The 20,513-nt window shown below is 41.3% G+C and overlaps 1 protein-coding gene across 11 annotated transcripts in view; it reads left to right on the forward strand.

The window, feature by feature from the left end:
* Window positions 1-20,513, forward strand: part of GBF1 (golgi brefeldin A resistant guanine nucleotide exchange factor 1) — a 139,376-nt gene that overhangs the window by 22,210 nt on the left and 96,653 nt on the right. The window contains exon 2 of one of the 11 annotated variants that reach the window (XM_050804101.1): window positions 12,295-12,381. The exons of the other annotated variants lie outside the window; for them this stretch is intronic. The gene's annotated coding sequence lies outside the window, so the exon portion shown is untranslated. The remainder of the gene's footprint in view (window positions 1-12,294; window positions 12,382-20,513) is intronic. 11 annotated transcript variants of the gene reach the window in all.

A 20,513-nucleotide genomic window follows, 5' to 3' on the forward strand; every position in this document is an offset into this window, starting at 1 on the left:
CCTGCCCTCATAGCCACTGGTTTGACAGGACTAATGACTCTGGCTGATCATTCCAAAGCTGACGTTTTGTAGCCTCTACTTTATGCCGTATGGTCCCTGTCAGGCATGGAGTGGATGACCGTGAATGAGAGCAATCTGCTGCCATCTTTTCTTATTCCTGCTCTTTCCTTAAGAAACAAGCCAAAGAAATAAGCAAAAACAATAGCTTGTAGCTTATTATTTGCTTGTTTGGCTTTCGCATGTAAAGCTGTTATGGCCAGAGTTTAGCTATTCCCAAAGACATTGGTGGGTTGCATAGCATATTTCGGGGGGATAGGATATTTTTTTTACAGAGCTTACTGGGACAGCAAGTTACGGTGTGCTTGAGTTTTAAGAGGGAGAAGCAGGTGCCAGGAGAAAGTGGATGTGTCAGGAGTTTATTTAAATATAGTTTATCCTGGACAAACACACCTGTAGGGTACTGTCTGTCTCCAGCTTTGTGAATTCAGAGTCTGAGCTAGGACGTTTGAGTCCATCTAACCTCCAGAGGTTTGTAGAGAACATTTAAACAGAGTCTGGAAGCCAACCTGGGAGGAATTATGACTTAACACCTGTCTGGCCTGGGTCTCTTAGCAGTAGCCACTTAGGTAGAAAAGAAACTGTTTGAGAATGCCTGATACCTCAAGTTTAATCTGTTTCATTTGGTAAATGGGGAGGTGTAGAGAAAAGAGATTTTAGCAGTCATTGTCAGGAAAAAGACTGAATAAGAGTATATTATATGGGCCAGGCATGGTGGCTCACACCTGTAATCCCAGCACTTTGGGAGGCTGAGGCAAGTGGATGACTTGAGGTCAGGAGTTCAAGACGAGCCTGGCCAACATGGTGAAACCCTGTCTCTACTAAAAATACAAAAATTAGCCAGGTGCAGTGGTGCACGCCGGTAGTCCCAGCTACTCAGGAGGCTGAAGCAGGAGAATTGCTTGAACCCAGGAGGTGGAGATTGCTGTGAGCTGAGATCGTGCCATTGCACTCCAGCCTGGGTGGCAGATCAAGACTCCATCTCAACAACAACAACAACAACAACAACAACAACAAAAGCGAGTGTATTATATGAAAAAAATTTGCTGGAGTCCTATTGATTAAATGCATACTTTTATTTTTTCCTACAGGGTCTATAGTTTAGGGAGTAAGTAATGTATCATTATTAATCAGCATGAGAAGAAAGTTGAATGAGTCATTAACTTTTGTCCCACTTGGAATTGAGCTTGTGAATTGTTCAAAGCCTATGTAGAAACTAAAAGAACCAAATGTGATAAAATTTGGCAGACAAATTTTGTGAAGGGCTGAGTGTTAGGAAAGGCAATGGGCACACTTAAAAGTATCCATTTCCTGTGCCCTGTTTTACTTTCTTGGTTTATAATAAAATATAAAACTGTAATTGAGTAATGCATTAGAATGTAACTTGAATTTTAGTCAGACTGACTTTGGCACCTTAGAATCTCAGTAACTTGAGTAGCCACAGACTTGTAGACATTTCGGCACAGTTAGAGTAAATAAAGGTACTGTGATTCTTTTTTTCCCCAGGGACTATTCATATTAATAGGGTGGCTCCAAGAGGCCTATATTTTGATGACTTGACTTTGCCATTTCTTTTTACTGGGGCCTTCCCCAAATGATTTATGAATGCTCTTCACTTGACACTTCTAAACCAAGAAGTTCTTCCAAACATTTGTTTGTACTCAAGGTTAGAAAATGAAGACTCTTGAGAAGAAACAGCTCGGCATAGTCTGGCTTCTCATGGGTTCAGCGCTCTCTTTTTCTCTTCCTCATACCCGGGCACACTTAGCCATCAGAACTAGTTTGCTGGCTGGTGGGAGGGCACATTTTCTACTGCATGTATCAGAAAAGGAGTTGCAAAAAAAAGAGGAAAGAGCACTCTTAATAGTTTAGCTCTCAAAAACAGAGAAACCTAATTTCTTTGTAGCAAAGATTAGGGGGCAGTGTAACAGTGTGGTTTGTGGTGGGTATCAAAGTTGCTGGTGGTGGTATTGCCTTTGTCCTCTTTAGCACAGCTACCTCTTGAGGCCTGAAACTTCTGAGTATATACCCAACTTACCATGACAGCAGTCAGATGAGTAAAAAGAGAGAAAGCCAGCTGCTGTTTTTTTTTCGAACAAGGAGGCAGGCAGAGTCCCTTCCTGCTTTTCCACCTATTCAAACTCAGGACAAGTGCCAGAAGGGTTTCAGAAGAAGCCAAATGCTTGAAATTCAATGTGTTGTTTTGATCAGGAGAGATAGTGAAGAGTTTGTCTCAGCCTTGCCCCTCTCTGACTTCCTCTCTATGTTCATAGATACTTAGTTGATACCCCAGTTTCTGAAGTGATAGTAGATATGTTTATGGAAAGGGTGAGTACATTTGTCTTTTCTCTCCTGGCATCAGTTAGTTGGCTATAGAGCAAATTTTGGAGATAAGATCATTTCAGCTCAGATCACTTCATTAAGAAAGGGTGATAGATGGAGAGCAATGACTACTTTAGGCTCTCAGTTTTACTCTAGGAAACCAGGAGATAATTTGCACCTCACCAGTTTAGGGGCCTTTATTCCTTTCCTTTATCCTTTGAAGATCCTAAAGAACTTAGATGGACAAGCACTTCTGGCTCTCTGTTGGCTGGGTTCTCATGACATGTCTCTTCTGTAACATCAGCATTCTGTTACCACTGTTACCACTGTAGGTTGAGTTGTGAAGGGCTGCCACATGTGCACAGATCACAACTGACCTTTCCTTGTTCCACGCTTATTGAGCAATTACTTGCCCATTTGTGGAACTCACATTATTGTCTTGCATTTCTGGCCCAGTGTGAAGTGGGGGCATCCAGGAAGTGGCCTAATGGACTGTACATCAGAGGGCAATAAATTGGCATATGATTTGGTGGAAAGGCAGGGCCAGATGTAGTGTGGGAGCTAAGGTTTTTCTGCATTCAGCCATGCAGCTTGCTTCCAGGTGTCCTGGAAAGCAGCTTGGGAACTAGAGGGTAAGGGTAGTTGAGGACATTCATTGGGGAAGAAAAGGATCAAAAGCACTTCAGTTTTATCTGGGATTGGCCCTGAATTGAAAAAAAATCCTCTAAAAGTAGAGGGACAAATGAAATTTCCCTGACGCCGACAGGGACTTTTCCACTGATTATTTTTTGTTTTCAAGTAAAGTGAGTTATTGTAAGAAAAAAAATCTAAAACTTGAGAGACCCTTGACAAGAGGATGTAGAATGAGAAAGCCTCATTCCAAATGAGATTTTGCATTTAAGAAAACTGGTACCAAATTGATTAAATGAAGTGAGAGCTGATATGGTATTACAGCTGCCCTGGGCTAGAGTGGTGTTTTTCAGACTGTAGGTTGCTTTCCATTAGTGAATTATAGCACTGTAATGGGTTGCATGGCATTCTCTCCATTTTTTTTTGAGATGGCTGTCACCCCGGCTGGAGTGCAGTGGAGTGATCTCGGCTCACTGCCAGCTCTGCCTCCCTTCTGGGTTCATGCCATTCTCCTGCCTCAGCTTCCCGAGTAGCTGGGACTACAGGTGCCCACCACCACGCCTGGCTAATTTTTTGTATTTTTAGTAGAGATGGGGTTTCACCATGTTAGCCAGGATGGTCTCAATCTCCTGACCTCATGATCCGCCCGACTTGGCCTCCCAAAGTGCTGGGATTACAGGAGTGAGCCACCGTGCCTGGCCCTTTTTTTTTTTTTTTTTTTTTTTTTTTTTTTGAGATAGAGTCTAGCTCTGTCACCCAGGCTGGAGTATAGTGGCACAATCTTGGCTCACTGCAACCTCCGCCTCCCGGGTTCAAGCGATTCTCCTGTCTCAGCCTCCCAAGTAGCTGGGATTACAGGTGTATGCCATTGTGCCCAGCCAATTTTTTGTATTCTTTGTAGAGATGGAGTCTTGCCGTGTTGCCCAGGCCTGTCTTGAACTCCTGGGCTCAAGTGATCCACCTACCTCAGCCTCCCAAAGTACAGGGATTACAGGTGTGGGCCATTGCGCCCGACCTTATTTCATACTATATCACCACAGGAAGCACATCCTGTCAGGTTGTCCTGCAATTATTAATTTTTTTTTTTAGTCGGAGTCTTGCTCTGTCACCCAAGCTGGAGTGCAATGGTGTGATCTCAACTCACTGCAACCTCCGTCTCCCAGGGTCAAGTGATTCTCCTGCCTCAGCCTCCCCGTTAGCTGGGATTACAGGCGCCCACCACTGCACATGGCTAATTTTTGTATTTTTAGTAGAGGCGGAGTTTCACCATGTTGGCCAGGCTGGTTTCGAACTCCTGACCTCAGGTGATCCGCCTGCCTTGGCCTCCCAAAGATTAGAGGCATGAGCCACTGCACCCAGCCGCAATTGTTGATTTTAACAGTTTTGTTACTCGCTTCTGATGGTGACTTCCATATCTCCTCATTTTGAAATATGTTAATTTTTCTTTTTGTACTTTTAAGTAATCTTTGAAGTAATATTTTTGCACCTTGTAAATATCCTGTCCTCTAATAACCTTTTACTTAATGGTCATCCACTGATTACTATTTGACTGAATCTTTTATTTTACTGGTCACAGAATGATTTTTCTAATTCTGTCATTTTTTTCTACATTTATTAGCTAGCATTCTCTGTAAAGAGCTTCTTTCCCTCATCAACTGGAGGATGAACCAGTTTCTTCTAAAAAGGCAGGGTAAATGCTTAATTCATTCCCCTTAATTGTCAGTTTTCAGATTCAGAAGTGAGTATTGATAATGATCACTAGTGGTGGCAAATGTGGGTCTGCCTCCTCCTAGGGGCTTGTGAGTATTATTCAGTGTTTTACAATTAATTACAAATATGTTATTTTTCCATTGTTATTTTTGGTGCTCACATTGTTTCAAGTTTGGCCAGTGAGTGTCCCCTTCAAACTGGTTCCTTTGTCTTTTGACATGACATCTTTGAACACTTCTTTGCTTTCTGGTACAATTAACCAAAGGGGGATTAACTAAAGGGGAAAACAGAATAGAATAGAAATTGTCAGTGTATCTGGCCAGGCGTGGTGGCTCACGTCTGTAATCCTAGCACTTTGGGAGTCTGAGGTGAGCAGATCACGAGGTCAGGAGTTTAAGACCAGCCTGGCCAAGATGGTGAAACCCTGCTTCTACTAAAAATATGAAACTTAGCCAGGCATGGTGGCACGCACCAACTACTCAGGAGGCTGAAGCAGGAGAATTGCTTGAACCTGGGAGGCAGAGGTTGCAGTGAGCTGAGGTCGCGCCACAGCACTGCCGCCTGGGCGACAGAGCAAGACTCCACCTCAAAAAAATTAAAAAATAAATAAATAAATAAATAAAAAAGGAAATTATCAGTGTATCATACTTAAGAAGGATAAATATTGTTTTTTGCAACTTGTTTCAGTTAGAAACCTGTATTTTCTGGGTTGCAGCATAAGCTGTATCTTTTTCTGTCCATCATGGTCAAAAAAGTTTGAAAGCCCTGGTAGAAAGTTTGTGATTTACTCCTGTTCTAGCACTGGTCTGAATTTGTCTGTCTGCAATGTTATTTCATGGGCAAGGAGTCAAGGAGGGTATTGAGTCTGGGTTCCCTTCTCACCATTTTCTTGACGTTCTGTGAAGGACTCTGTGAGGCACCTTAGCCCCCTTGACTTTTGGAAATGAGTGGATTCTTCATCCCTATCAATTTTGATTTCAGTAAGACAGTTCTATTTAGATGGTTGTTTCTGAATAAATCAGCTTTTGCTAGGCAGAGATTAGTTTGAGCCTATTTGAGTCATTTTAATCCTGGAAAATATTAGAGCAAGTATTCTTCCCCCAAGGAAATAAGAATTGTGGAAGTAATTATGACTGATGAGTCACTTTGCACCTTATCCCTTTTATGTGATGCTATACAGATTGTTTAGACAAATCATGTTAGATGTGGCCACCCTTTTGAATCATTCCGGTGGGCTGAGGGAATCATTTGTCCTTGAAAGACTCCAAAAGAGCATCTTCTCTGGGAACTTTCCTGTTAGTGGAAGTTCAATAAATATTTCTTGATTACTTACTATGTGCCAGAAACGGAACTAGGTTCTAGGGACCTAGTTTTCAAGGAGACTGACACAGTTCCTGTTCTCATAGTTTATGGTCTAGTGGGCTGGTGATTTGAGAAGCTCTGGAATTTGAGCAGACAACTGGGCACTAGTTTGAAGTCTGCCAGTTTCCACATGTGACCTCAGGAAGTTGTTGTGTGCTTTGGTTTGCTGAAAGAGGTTCTAGGATGGTCAAAAGAATAGCATTGGTGTTGTCCACATTGTCTGTCCCACCCCCACCTTCTGCCCTAGCCCTGCCTGCCTGGCGGTGACCCTGGAAATTCTGTGCATGGCAGCTTCATTAGCTGCTTTTAGGGCCTTGAATGTCTTATAACTGATTAGTCTGTTAAAAAAAATTTATTTCACCTGTAATGTGTTCTATGATATGATTAGTCTCTTTATGTTGGCCTTTGATTAATCAGTCTGTGCAGCACAGAACTGAACTGACCACAGTTGTACCATAGGATACGTTATCAATGGCTGATTGTTTTTTCTTTTTTTTTTCTTTTTTTTTTTTTTTGAGACGGAGTCTTGCTCTCTCGGCTAGGCTGGAGTGCAGTGGCGCAATCTCGGCTCACTGCAAGCTCCACCTCCCGGATTCATGCCATTCTCCTGCCTCGGCTTCCCAAGTAACTGGGACTACAGATGCACGCTGCCACACACAGCTAATTTTTTGTAGTTTTAGTAGAGACGGGGTTTCACCATGTTAACCAGGATGGTCTTGATCTCCTGACCTTGTGATCCGCCCGCCTCGTCCTCCCAAAGTGCTGGGATTACAGACGTGAGCCACCACGCCCGGCCGCTGATTGTTTTTTCTAATAAAATTCAGCTTTGCATTTTAGTCCTCTTTGGCTTGGGCTTCTGACACAGTTTTTAGGATATTGAAGTCTAGAGGTGCAAAACAAATTTTTTTTTTTTTTTTTTTTGAGAGGGAGTCTCACTCTGTCGCCTAGGCTAAAGTGCGGTGGCACGATCTTTGCTCAATGCAACCTCCGCCTCCTGGTCTCAAGTAATTATCCTGCCTCAGCCTCCCGAGTAGCTGGGATTACAGGCGCCCACCACCACGCCCAGCTAATTTTTTAATTTTTAGTAGAGACGGGGTTTCACCGTGTTGGCCAGGCTGGTCTTGAACTCCCGACCTCAGGTGATCTGCTCACCTTGGCCTCCCAAAGTGCTGGGATTACAGGCATGATTCACCGTGCTGGGACTTTTTTTTTTTGGAGACAGAATCTTGCTCTGTTGCCCAGGCTGGAGTGCAGTGGTGAGACCTCCTGGCCTCAAGCGATCCACCGGCCTCAGCCTTCCAAAGTGCTGGGATTACAGGCATGAGCCACTGCGCCCAGCCAAAACCAGATTTTAGTAGCTGTTTACCTTAAGGTGCTAAGAGAATGAGGAAAGCTCTTTTCTCCAGCCAGGGTCTAATAGTCCTAGTTCACAAATAACAGAAGTGTTTTTTAGTAGCAGCCTACTACCTTTAGCCCAAGGGTGTCATGTGAGGAAAGTAGTACCAAAACCCTTGTAACTTTGGACAGGATTTAGCTTCATAATTGATAGAACATTTCATCATATATTTGTTTTTTGAATCTCAGAGAAAGCACCTAGAAGTAGCCCTTGGGAGCACTGGGACCTCGGAAAGACTGTCCCCTTGTTTAGGAATAGTATTCCTAGGATTTTTAAGGGTAGAAAGAGGTGGTGAGGCAGTGAAGCAGTTACAGTGGTTAAGAACTTTCTAAAAGAGAAAGTTGGAGTGGATGTTGGAGTACAAATGTAGTCCACAGAAAGACCTGTGACCCAGCATTTGCTTGAATGGCTTATCGTGTTCTGAATTTAAAGAGCAGTTCTTTCTCCTTTGCCTCTTTTTTTCTGGGATGAATCTATATCCAAGTTACATTATTTAATACCTACTATAGCTAAATGCTTTTTGTGACCAGAATCTGTTGACTCTGACAGGGTGCTGGTTCCCTCTGGCCTGGGAAAAGAAGTTCTTGGTTCAGCCTACCTGGACAGAAGCACTGTAGGAAAAATAGTCAAAGGAGAATGGACTTCAGTTCTCAGAATCCAAATAGGTCTCATTAATCCTTCCAAGTGAGCCAAGACTACATCTTAATCAGTTTCATTTCAGGGGTTTTAAAGAATGTTTCTGGGCTGGGCATGGTGGCTCACGCCTATAATCCCAGCACTTTGGGAGGCCGAGGCAGGTGGATCACTTGAGGTCAGGAGTTCTAGACCAGCCTGGCCAACATGGTGAAACCTCGTCTCTGCTAAAAATACAAAAATTAGCCGGGCATGGGTGCGAGCACCTGTAATCCCAGCTACCAGGGAGGCTGAGGCAGGAGAATTGCTTGAACCCAGGAGGCGGAGGTTGCGGTGAGCTGAGATCGCACCACGGTACTCCAGCCTCGGCAACAGAGGGAGATGTGCATGTAGTGAAGGTAGAGAATGGGAAGTATTTGGGTTGGTAGTAGTCTAACAAAAGCTCCAAAGGGAAGGAAAAAGTTGGCTACCAGAGGTTTTACTTTTATTTAGAATGTGAGTTCATCCCATTTCCCTTTTACCTAATTGGTATCAGGACTTTTAATCGAATGAACAGATGGTGAATTTTCTTGAATTTTTATTTTGAAATAATTTCAAACTTAAAAAAAGGTGCAGGAATAATACAGAGGTCTCCCATATGTCCTTTTGCTACTTACACACACACACACACACACACACACACACAAGTATAGACATAAAATTATTTTTTGACTGGGCACAGTGACTCACATATATAATTCCAGCACTTTGGAAGGCCAGGATGAGAGGATCACTTGAGCTCAGGAATTTGAGATTAGCCTGGGCAACCATAGGTAGACTCTATCTCTACAAAAAATTAAAAAAACAGGTGTAGTGGTGTGTGCCTGTGGTTCCAGCTACTTGGGAGGTTGAGGTAAGAGGTTCACTTAAATCTGGGAGGTCAAGGCTGCAGTGAGCTGTGATCATGCCACTGCATTCCACTGTGGGTGACAGAGTTAGACCCTGTCTCAAAAAAAGAAAAATACATAAATAAATTTTTCTAAATCATTTGAGAGTAGGTTGTATACATCGTGACTTTTTTTTTTTTTTTTTTTTTTTTTTTGAGACAGTCTCGCTCTGTCACTCAAGCTGGAGTGCAATGGCATGATCTCGGCTCGCCTCGCCTCCTGGGTTCAACCCATTCTCCCTGCCTCAGCCTCCTGAGTAGTTGGGATTACAGGTACCTGCCACCACGCCTGGCTAATTTTTGTATTTTTAGTAGAGACAGGGTTTCACCATGATGGCCAGGCTGGTCTCGAACTCATGACCGCAGGTGATCCACCCACCTCGGCCTCCCAAAGTGCTGGGATTACAGGCGTGAGCCACCATGTCTGGCCTATCATGATCTTTTATCTCTTAATACTTCAGTGCATATTTCCTAAGAACAAGGGTATTCTCTTACTAATTTAAGTACAATTATCAAATTCAAGAAATTTAACATTGATACAATAATTTACTGTTCATATTCCAATTTTGTCAATAAACTTTTATTTTTTGGTTTTTTTCCCCTTCAGCCAAGGATCACAAATTACATTTAGTCTCTTTAGTTTCTTAGTTTCTTTGGTCTCCTTTAATCTGGGACAGTTCTTTAGCTTCTTTTTATGCTTCATGACATTAGCATTAAAAAAAAATTTTTTGGCCGGGCGCGGTGGCTCAAGCCTGTAATCCCAGCACTTTGGGAGGCCGAGACGGGCGGATCACGAGGTCAGGAGATCGAGACCATCCTGGCTAACGCAGTGAAACCCCGTCTCTACTAAAAAATACAAAAAAATAGCCGGGCGAGGTGGCGGGCGCCTGTAGTCCCAGCTACTCGGGAGGCTGAGGCAGGAGAATGGCGTAAACCCGGGAGGCGGAGCTTGCAGTGAGCTGAGATCCGGCCACTACACTCCAGCCCGGGCGACAGCGCGAGACTCCCTCTCAAAAAAAAAAAAAAAAAAAAAAATTTTTTTAAATTTTTTCAGCCAGTGGTTTGTGCCTGTAATTCTAGCACTTTGGGAGGCCAAGCAGAAGGGTCGCTTGAGGCCAGGAGTTTGAGACCAGCTTTGGCAACATAGTGAGAACTCATTGCTTCAAAAAATAAAAAAAAAATTAGCTGGGTATGGTGGTGTGTGCCTGTAGTCAGGAGGCTGAGGTGGGAGGATTGCTTGAGCCCAGGAGTTTGAGGCTGCAGTGAGCTATGATCATGCCATTGCACTCCAGCTTGGGTGATTAAGAAAACAAACAAGCAAAAATTAAACAAAAACACTTTTTTTTTAGAGTTATGGAGTTATCTTTAACTCCATAACTGTTCACAGAGTCTGGTGGTGGGATCGTAGCTTACTGCAGCCTGGAACTCCTGGCCTCAACTGGTCCTTCTGCCTTGGTCTTCCAAAGTGATGGAATTACAGGCATGAGCCACCACCGTCAGCTGACATTGACATTTTTTATAACTACAGACCAGTTCATGTCTGTGTTCTTTCTTTTTAAAAAATTGATCCATAATAATTATACTTATTTATTGGTTACATGTGGTATTTTGATACATGCGTACAATGTGTAATGATCACATCAAAGTATTTAGGATATCCATCACCTCAAACATTTGTCATTTCTTTGTGTTGGGAACATTTCAAATCTTCTCTTATAGCTATTTGGAAATATACAGCAAATTATTGTTAACTATAATCACCCTAATTTATTTATTTATTTCAAGAATATTTCTCATTTTGGGTTTGTCTGATGTTTTGTCATGATTAGATTCAGGTGGTGTGTGTCTATCGTGAATCTGTAATACATACCACTACTGATACAGTGTCCTTCTCAGGGTATGACAACTGCAGTTGCTGTTCATTGGTGATACTAGTTTTGATCATCTGGTCAAATGTTAATCTGATTTATTTACTATATAGATGTTATTTCCCCTTGCAACTAATAAGCAGTCTGTAGGGAAACACTTGAAGATCATACTCTTCTTTAAACTTTCCCCCTAATACCTAACATACATTGATAATTCTTGCCTGAACCAATTCATGGTGAAATTTGAGTGGTTGCTTAAAATACTTGTTCTTAGGTGGACATAAACTGTCTTTCTAGCTTGCTTCTGTTTGTTTCTCTTCCTATAAGAAACACAATTGCATACCCTAAAGATCTATATTTTTAATGTCTAAATCTAATAACTAAAAAGAGTTGAAAATTGGAAAAAGCTTTGGCTCAATGAGGCTTGACTTGGAGCTTGGTAATTTCCTAGAATGTGGCCACATCACCCAGTGGATTTTGTTCTCCACTCAACCAACAGCATAAGTGCTTTTTCTCTAAGCTGGACTGACAACAGCCATGTGAAGTGGATTTTTTTCTTTAAATTTACTCCCTCTTTTAATAAGTGGGATTTGCTATGAATTTATCATTATATTTAGCTTTTGTTCTCAAATCTATTTTAATAGCGTGATTCACCTTATTAAGAACTTCTACTTAAGCTTTAACAAAATCTATAAAGTTTGAAAATGCCCATTGTCCAGGAGCTTTAAGAGAGAAAAGGTTAGGAGAAACGTTTTCCTATTCTCCTTTTCTATCATATTTTTCTTTCCTTCCCTCTTATTTTTCTGCGTTTTTCCTGGCCTCAACTGGTCCTTCTGCCTTGGTCTTCCAAAGTGATGGAATTACAGGCATGAGCCACCACCGTCAGCTGACATTGACATTTTTTATAACTACAGACCAGTTCATGTCTGTGTTCTTTCTTTTTAAAAAATTGATCCATAATAATTATACTTATTTATTGGTTACATGTGGTATTTTGATACATGCGTACAATGTGTAATGATCACATCAAAGTATTTGATGCAAAGTATTTGACTTTCCTTTCATTCCTTTGAAGCATGATTAGGATGCATGACTGAGCCTCCAAAAGCAGAGAGAAAAAGAAGTATTGTGTCTTGAGAATCAGGTTTTTTACTGTTATTACTGCGGAGAATAGACTAATGATATGATAATTATGACCATTGCTAATGAATGCCTTATCAGCTATCAGTTGTGTTTCTTTGAGGGAACCTTGCCCTCAAAAAAAGTGGCTTATGCCTGTAATGACCAGCACTTTGGGAGGGTGAGGCGAGAGGATTGCTTGAGCTGAGGAGTTTGAAACCAGCCTGAGTAACTCTCATCTCTACTAATTTTTTTTTTTTTTTTTTAATTAGCCAGACATGGTGGCACACACCAGTAGTCCCAGCTACTTGAGAGACTGAGGCAGGAGGATCCCTTGAACCCCAGAAATCAAGGCTGTAGTAAGTAATAATGGCACTACTGCATTCTAGCCTGGGTGACAGAGGAGTCCCTGTCTTAAAAAAAAAAAAAAAAAAGAAAGAAAGAAATAAGTAGAGACAAAAGGAAACAACTAGAGAGTCAGAAAGAGGAAAGGGGCAGAAGTAAAGAACTTGGGGATGGGGAAGCAAGGGTAGGAGAGAAGCACCTAGAATACAGAACTACTAAAATAGGAAAATGGGAGTCAGCTCTAACATTTACCTTTACCCAGTCCAGTGTGTGGGTTTTTGCCTTTCAGTAGAATACACTATGAGATAGGATGAGATGGGGTGAATGAAATTGTCCCATCCTTGACTCCTTGGATCTGTCTACCTAGAACTGAAGGTTTTACCCTGTAATGTGACTTGATAGCCTGATCCTAGTGGGTTGGGTTGGAAGAGGCTATTAAGTGATGTTTTTTGGATTGCTAGCATTAACAGAGTTATTTTTAACCTCCCGTTTCAATCTCTTCATTGTTCAGGTTCCACCGCTGGCTACCATGAGAGCAGTCAAAATTAGCAACTATATAAAATGAAGTACCTCTTGTCTCCCCAGTCACTTCCAAAATAAACAGGGAGTAATACTGTCCATATTTTGTCTCACTTTACTCTGAAGGCTAGCAATAGAGGAAGCATGGATTAGTGTGTAGTGATTTCTAGGCTCTGTCCTCTGGACAGATTCCCCTCTGAGTGCTCCAGTTGAGTGACAGGACCATGTGGCAGGAGTGCAGCTGGAAGTATATCATCGGCAGATTTGGGTTGGGTAAATATAGCAGGAGCAGGATGTCAGTGTGGGAGATGGATTGTTCTGGGAAAGGAAGTGTTGTCTTTCGTCTGAGAAACAATTTCCTGCACTTCTGGGACTTTTGCTTTCTTCTTTTTCTTTTTTTTCCAGGGCAGAGCAGGAGTTGGCAGGGGATGGGTACACTTGCTGAATTCTATCTCTGGATGTCTGCATGTTTCTACATTTGAAGTTGGGAATAGTACAGATCAGATATTTCAGCCAGTTAGGAAATTGACCTAATAAATTATCATACCCATGCCTTATATTTCGCTTTTTGAAGTTTTAAATTAAAGCAGCTGTCTGCTTAGAGCCTCTTTTTAAGAAGTTACTGTTGTTTTAGTGAAATAGACAGGTTGAGAGGCAAAAATAATTACATGAAGAGAATCAACTCTATTGCAAGTCAGACATGAGGCACCAGCTGGCAGGAAACAGCTGGGATATTTCTGGGGGCTAGACTCTTCCACACCAGGACTTAACTCTTCAAGTGATCTCTGTTATCTGAGCTACTTAAGATAGCTACCTACCTACCAACAATCTGCATAAAAAACTAAATCTACTAAATTATATGATATTTTACAACTGACTAAACTTTATAATTTATAAAGTGGTTTTTCATTCTAGCCTTTCAATTTTATAATCTATAAAGCACCTAAATTATAATCTATAAATTATATTTATATAAATTATCATATTATAACTTAGACTCTAAAATATGTAATCTATAATAGATTATCTCTATAAACATATTTATAGGAAAGTTGTAAAGGAGTTCCCATCTATCCAATGTCCAGTTTCCCCTATATTAACATCTTACATTAATATGACACATTTGTCACAATTAATGAACAAATATTGATTCATCATTATTAAAGTCCATACTTTATTCAGATTTCATTAGGTTTTTACTTAATGACCTTTTTCTGTTCAAAGATTCCATCTAGGATACCACATTACATTTAGTCATCACATCTCGTTACGTTCCAGTTGGCTGTAACAGTTTGCCTGTATTCTTTTCAAGTTTCACAAAAACTCACAAAATAGACTGTGCCTTTATTAATATCCCCTTTTACAGATAAAACTCAGGTTCCAGAAAAATTAAGTAATATTTTCAAGGTTACACAGTAAAAACTTCTTTTAAAGTGTGATTATGATTTGGAAAAAGGCGATGAGGTTATTTATTTGCTTTTCGTGTGAATAAGGGCAGACTTATAGCTAACCTTCAGGTGGGCCATTTACTGAAGAGGAACAAGAGATAGAGGTGAATCTAGCTTGTTCCTGGACTCTTTCTTCTGTCTTGCTGGAGACACATTAACATTATTATTTTAATCACAATTATTTGGGGAAAACCCCTTTCTCTTTGATTCTGCTCTGTCTACCAAAGGAACTGATGGCAGAAATCCTGAGTTAGCCTTGTTTCCTGGCAACAGACTTCAGGCTGCTTACTGGTCCCTGTTGTTGGATACCATGTTCAGTAGGAAGGTCTGCTGAGAGTATAGCATGAACACTAACCCAACCAGCCTATTTCCAGCACATGTGGCGGTAACTATCTGGTATTGGGGACAAGAGTTTTTAAATTCCAGTGTCTAATTGGGTAGGCTGAAGTTCTGAGATTAGGAGGTTCTGAGATCTCCTTGAAGTTAGGAGATTAACAGAACTGTAGTGCTAAGAGATAGTAGAAAAATTTAAAAATTCAATAAGACATGGCACTTACTGACTCTGAATGCTCTGTCCAGAGGGATGAGTAAAGGGGAGAGGTGAGAGGAGGTAAAGTAGCATGTTACTAATGATCCTAAATACTATTAAAAGATTATCACAAGGTGGTGGAAACTATTGAGGTACAAACCATCAGATCTTAAGGGAAGGAGTCACTCATCTTGCCCAGAGAAGTAGTAGTGAAGATTGTACCTGGATCCTAAAAGATAACTTTTAAAGTACTTCAACTTAAGCTGACAGAGGGTAAGCAGTTTATTGATACCCTTAACAACCACTTGTTAGTAGAGCCATTTTAATTAATGGGAAAGGGGATCATTCTCTGTTTATGCTTTTATTATGTGTAGCTATGAGCATAGAAGCTGGTTTGGGACCCTCTGGTGACTGTTGCCCTCTTTGGTAAACTCTTGAGGCCAGGAAGGGCCTGGCTTTATCTCCAAAAGGAAGCTGTGGAAATAGCAATGAGCAAAACAATGAGAAAGAGCTTTAGAAAATTTGCGAATATTGTGTATCTTAATGGCATGATGGAGTGGGATTAGGACAGGGGAGAAAGTATAAACCACCAGTTACAGGAGTCTTTAAGGGCTTGGGTGACTGAGGCCTTCTGCTAGGAGTCTGGGAGGTTGTTGATGACTGCAAATATGTAACAGTACTGAATACTAGAGGATAGACCTCGTACTCTGAAAATGCTTTTGCCTCAACAATTTGAAAGAGAAATGTGAAAGACAAAGTGACAATATGAAGAATGATTATTCAAAGTGCTTCTACCAGTAAATCTTGTCTGTTGGCAAGTTTTAACCTGTAGGTAGGGGAAAAACATGGGAGGATCTCTTATTCAGAATGCAAAACAGGAGACAGTGAAGTACCTGTGTTTCCAAAGAACTCTGAATTGAGCTGTGGTAGAAGAGGAGGAAATTGCTTACTGTGGTCTTGTATAATGTGAAATCTTTGTAAAGTCTCAATAGATTTAAGTCTCCAAGGAGAGGAGACTTTGTAGCAGCTAAAGCAGCTTAGGTTCAGTGAGCCTCCAATGGAAATACAGACAGAGATGCCCACTGACATTTCTGCAACCAGTTTTGGTGAGTGGAAAGCAACCAGGTATGTTTCACTTTTGCAAGAATCCCAAGTGACCCTTTGTACTATGGACTGAGGTGCCTGCTTGTCTCTACAAAAACTATAGAGGAGACATGACAGGCTTTTAACTGGTAATTGTTCATGGTTTCTTAGAAGGGAAGCTCATATCCTATTAAAGCACTTTTAAAAAATAAAGTCAAATTAGAGATACGAGGATTTTTTTTTTTTTTTTTTTTTTTTTTTTTGAGATGGAGTCTTGCTCTGTCGCCCAGGCTGGGGTGCAGTGGCCGGATCTCAGCTCACTGCAAGCTCCGCCTCCTGGATTTATGCCATTCTCCTGCCTCAGCCTCCCGAGTAGCTGGGACTACAGGCGCCTGCCACCTCGCCCGGCTAGTTTTTTGTATTTTTTAGTAGAGACGGGGTTTCACCGTGTTAGCCAGGATGGTCTCGGAGATACGAGGATCTTTACTTGCATTTTCAAGAACTTTTTAAAAAAATTGAAGTGAAATGCATATAACATAAAATTAACCATTTTAAAGTGAACAATATAGTGGCATTTAGTACAATCACAGTGTATTCTATCTAATTCCAAAACATTTTCATCACCCTAGAAGGAAATCCTGTACCCATTAAGCAGTTGCTCCACACTTTCCCTTCCCCTCCAGCCCCTGGTAACCATCCATCTGCATTCTGTCTCTGTAAATTTACCTATTCTGGATGTTTCATATAAATGGAATCATATAATATGTGACCTTTTATGTCTGGCTTCTTTCTCTTAGCATAATGTTTTTGAGGGTCATCCATGCTGTAGCATGAATCAGCACTTCATTTCTTTTTTTTTTTTTTTTTTTTTTTTTTGAGACAGAGTCTCGCTCTGTCACCCAGGCTGGAGTGCAGTGGCTGGATCTCAGCTCACTGCAAGCTCCGCCTCCCAGGTTTACGCCATTCTCCTGCCTCAGCCTCCTGAGTAGCTGTGACTACAGGCACCTGCCACCTTGCCGGGCTAGTTTTTTGTTTTTTTTTTTAATAGAGACGGGGTTTCACCGTGTTCGCCAGGATGATCTCGATCTCCTGACCTCGTGATCCGCCCGTCTCGGCCTCCCAAAGTGCTGGGATTACAGGCTTGAGCCACCGCGCCGCGCCAGCACTTCATTTCTTTTTAGGACTGAATAATATTCCATTGTGTGTGCATACCACAACTTGTTCATCCATTCATTCATTGATGGACCTTTGGACCATTTCTGCCTTTTGGAAATTATGAATAGTGCTGCTAGGGACATGTGTGTACATGTATTTGAGTACTTGATTTCAATTCCTTTGGATATATACCCTGGACTGGAATTGCTGGGTTATATGATAATTCTATGTTTAACTTTTTGAGTATCTGCCAAATATTTTTCTTTTTCTTTTTTTTTTTTTTGAGACGGAGTCTCGCTCTGTCGCCCAGGCTGGAGTGCAGTGGCCGGATCTCAGCTCATTGCAAGCTCCGCCTCCCGGGTTTACGCCATTCTCCTGCCACAGCCTCCCGAGTAGCTGGGACTACAAGCGCCCGCCACCTCGCCCAGCTAGTTTTTTGTATTTTTTAGTAGTGACGGGGTTTCACTGGGTTAACCAGGATGGTCTCCATCTCCTGACCTCGTGATCTGCCCGTCTCGGCCTCCCAAAGTGCTGGGATTACAGGCTTGAGCTACTGGGCCCGGCCTCTTTTTTTTTTTTTTTTTTTGAGACGGAGTCTCGCTCTGTTGCCCAGGCTAGAGTGCAGTGGCGCGATCTCAGCTCACTGCAACCCCTGACTCCCGGGTTCACGCCATTCTCCTGCCTCAGCCTCCCTAGTAGCTGGGACTACAGGCGCCTGCCACCACGCCCGGCTAATTTTTTGTATTTTTAGTGGAGACGGGATTTCACCGTGTTAGCCAGGATGGCCTTGATCTCCTGACCTAGTGATCCGCCCACCTCGGCCTCCCAAAGTGCTGGGATTATAGGCATGAGCCACCGAGTCCGGCCATGCCAAACAGTTTTCTGTAGCAGCTGAACCATATGACATTCCCACCAAGAATGCATGAGGGTTCCAGTTTTTCCACATCCTTACCAACACTTGTTATTCGTTTGTTTGTTTTACTATAGCTTCAAAAGCTTTTGAAACTGGATAACTGGATGGCTCTTCTGGGCCAAATAAGGTTTTGAGGTTTTAGCTTTTATACTAAAGGATTACTTTCTTCCAAAATTTGCAATAAACAGCCATCACAGTTTTTACAGATTTTACAGGTTGCCTAGACAGGGTCGAATTCTGACTTGCCAAAAGAAGAGTGACAGTTACACTCTGGGTCTTGGAAGTAAATGGTGGTATTTCTGGTTTCATTGGCCATCAGAATCCTGGACCAGGCAATAGACTATACAGTCAGCTCAGTTTGCTTACAGATTACCAGCTCATCTTCCGGCTTACAGAATAACCTTCTGGGGAGGGAGTTAACTCTAATTCCTGATCAATGACTGGCTCTTTTTAAGGTGCTATATAAACTGAGTTTGGATGTTACTTCACCACTACTTATAATGATATTATATACAGATATTAAAACTCTAATGTTCCCATCTCCTTACTGTGTGGCTGGGTGGTTTCTTATTTTGATGTCTTCTACATCAAACTATTGAGTTCCTAAGCATTCTCTTCTTACCCCTCTCTTTTTTAGTCTCTCAATTTCTACTTCTTGCATCTATATAGTTTGTGATTTATCTAATAGTAGTCATTGTGATTAAGTTTTCATTTGTTTTTCTTTTGTGAAAATTATTTTCTTCTTGTGAAAGGTGAAAATTATTTTCTTCTTGTGAAAGGTGAAAATTAGTTTCTTCTTGTGAAAGGAGAAAACTGGTGCAGAAATCTAGGACACTGGAACTTCCAGCTCTCTCAGTTTTTTCTAGAATTGTAGCTTTCCTTCCTTTTTTTCTTGACTGTTTTCTCCAGTTTATATGGTGACAGGTAGGTTTTTCTAACTTTTAGAAAAAAAAATTGTTTTGCTATTTAATGTATTTGCTGTATTTCCTTGAAATATTGTAAATCAGAATACATTTTAGTGTTTATTGGTGCCATTGGTTGCTTTAAAAAAAGGGGTTGAACCTGTTTTCAAAGTAAACAGAAAATTGTAGCTTCTGCTTACTTTCCACCTTTCCTCACCACAATACACAGTGGTGTTGGGTTTGCAAATTCATCCTAACCATTTGATCAAAGTCAGGCTTTGAACAAGGCTTTATAGTGAGGTGTGGTGAATGACAGGTATGTCTGGATTTGGCCTTGAGAGATTTGGGGATGTAAAAGCATGAGGGTTTTTTTTTTTTTTTCTTTCTGTCTCTTCTCCTAATGTACTGTGGTCTATAATAGGTTGAGTTGTAACATTCATTAAACCACTCCTCGCATTCCCTGTTTTCAAAGCTTATCAGGATAACTTTGATTTAGTTATTTGGAACCAAAAAGGCAGTTTGTGGAGCCTGGTCTGGAGCTGTGTAGCAGTAATATATCAGAGATCAGACTTAGGTCCCAGTGGGATTATTCCTCGGGATTTATTTGCCTGGAAGTACACACAGGAGCCAAATGGTATGTATGGAAAGCTTTGCTGGAATGCAAATTGGACATATTTTGTTGGGACCTGCAGGGGATTTTCACTGCTTCATAATTTTTCAAAGGTTTGTTATACATCAGACAGCCACTGCCTCTTCTTTAAATCTTTAAATCCCCCCTCTTTTTCCTGTTGTAAAGGTCAGATTTTTTTTGACAACTGTGTGCAGGAACAAGATTTGCTAAATCCCTTCATTTTTATTCATACAAATATCGGAATTCAGTGAGCATCAGTTATTCCAGCATTTAGAGGTGAGGAAAACTCAGGGAGAATCTTGTGAATCTCAGCTTTGTGCTAGGCATATATCTCTGGGGATAAATTTGCTGCCTCAACTTTAACCCCTTGGCTGCTCTGATGTGAGACAACACCCTTACAATGGCTGCCTTTTATGTGAAACCTACCCTTCACTAACCCCCATTTATGGCTGTAGGATATGTAATATAATTACTGGGAGGGGACTGTGTTGGACTCTTCTGATGGGGCCTTTTTGGCTGTGACAAGCCTTAGATTAGTGTCGGAAGAGAAGGACAATTCATTCCCTCCATTGGAGCCCCTTCTTTAGGCGTATTTAGCTTTTAATTGTATCATAAGCAATAACCACTTTTAATTTGCGGATGATTCTTTCTCAACCAATAGATGAAATCATGATATCAAATGGTACATTTCCCCATCAAACTTGCTTAGTTTGTTGTTATGTTATTATGTTATCTATTGCTGGGTAACAAATTATCCGAACAAATTACCTCTCCTACCCATCTATTGCTGGGTAGCAAATTGCTCCCCAAAATGTGGCAGCTTAAATTAAAAAAATAATAATAAAATATTTCACACAGTTTCTTTTCTTTTCTTTTTTCTTTTTTTTTGAGATGAGGTCTCACTGTGTTGCCCAGGCTACTCTCAAACTCCGGGGTTCAAGTGATCCTCCCACCTTGGCCTCCCAA

Source organism: Macaca thibetana, chromosome 9 (genome assembly GCF_024542745.1).
Source record: "Macaca thibetana thibetana isolate TM-01 chromosome 9, ASM2454274v1, whole genome shotgun sequence".
Taxonomy (NCBI): domain Eukaryota; kingdom Metazoa; phylum Chordata; class Mammalia; order Primates; family Cercopithecidae; genus Macaca; species Macaca thibetana.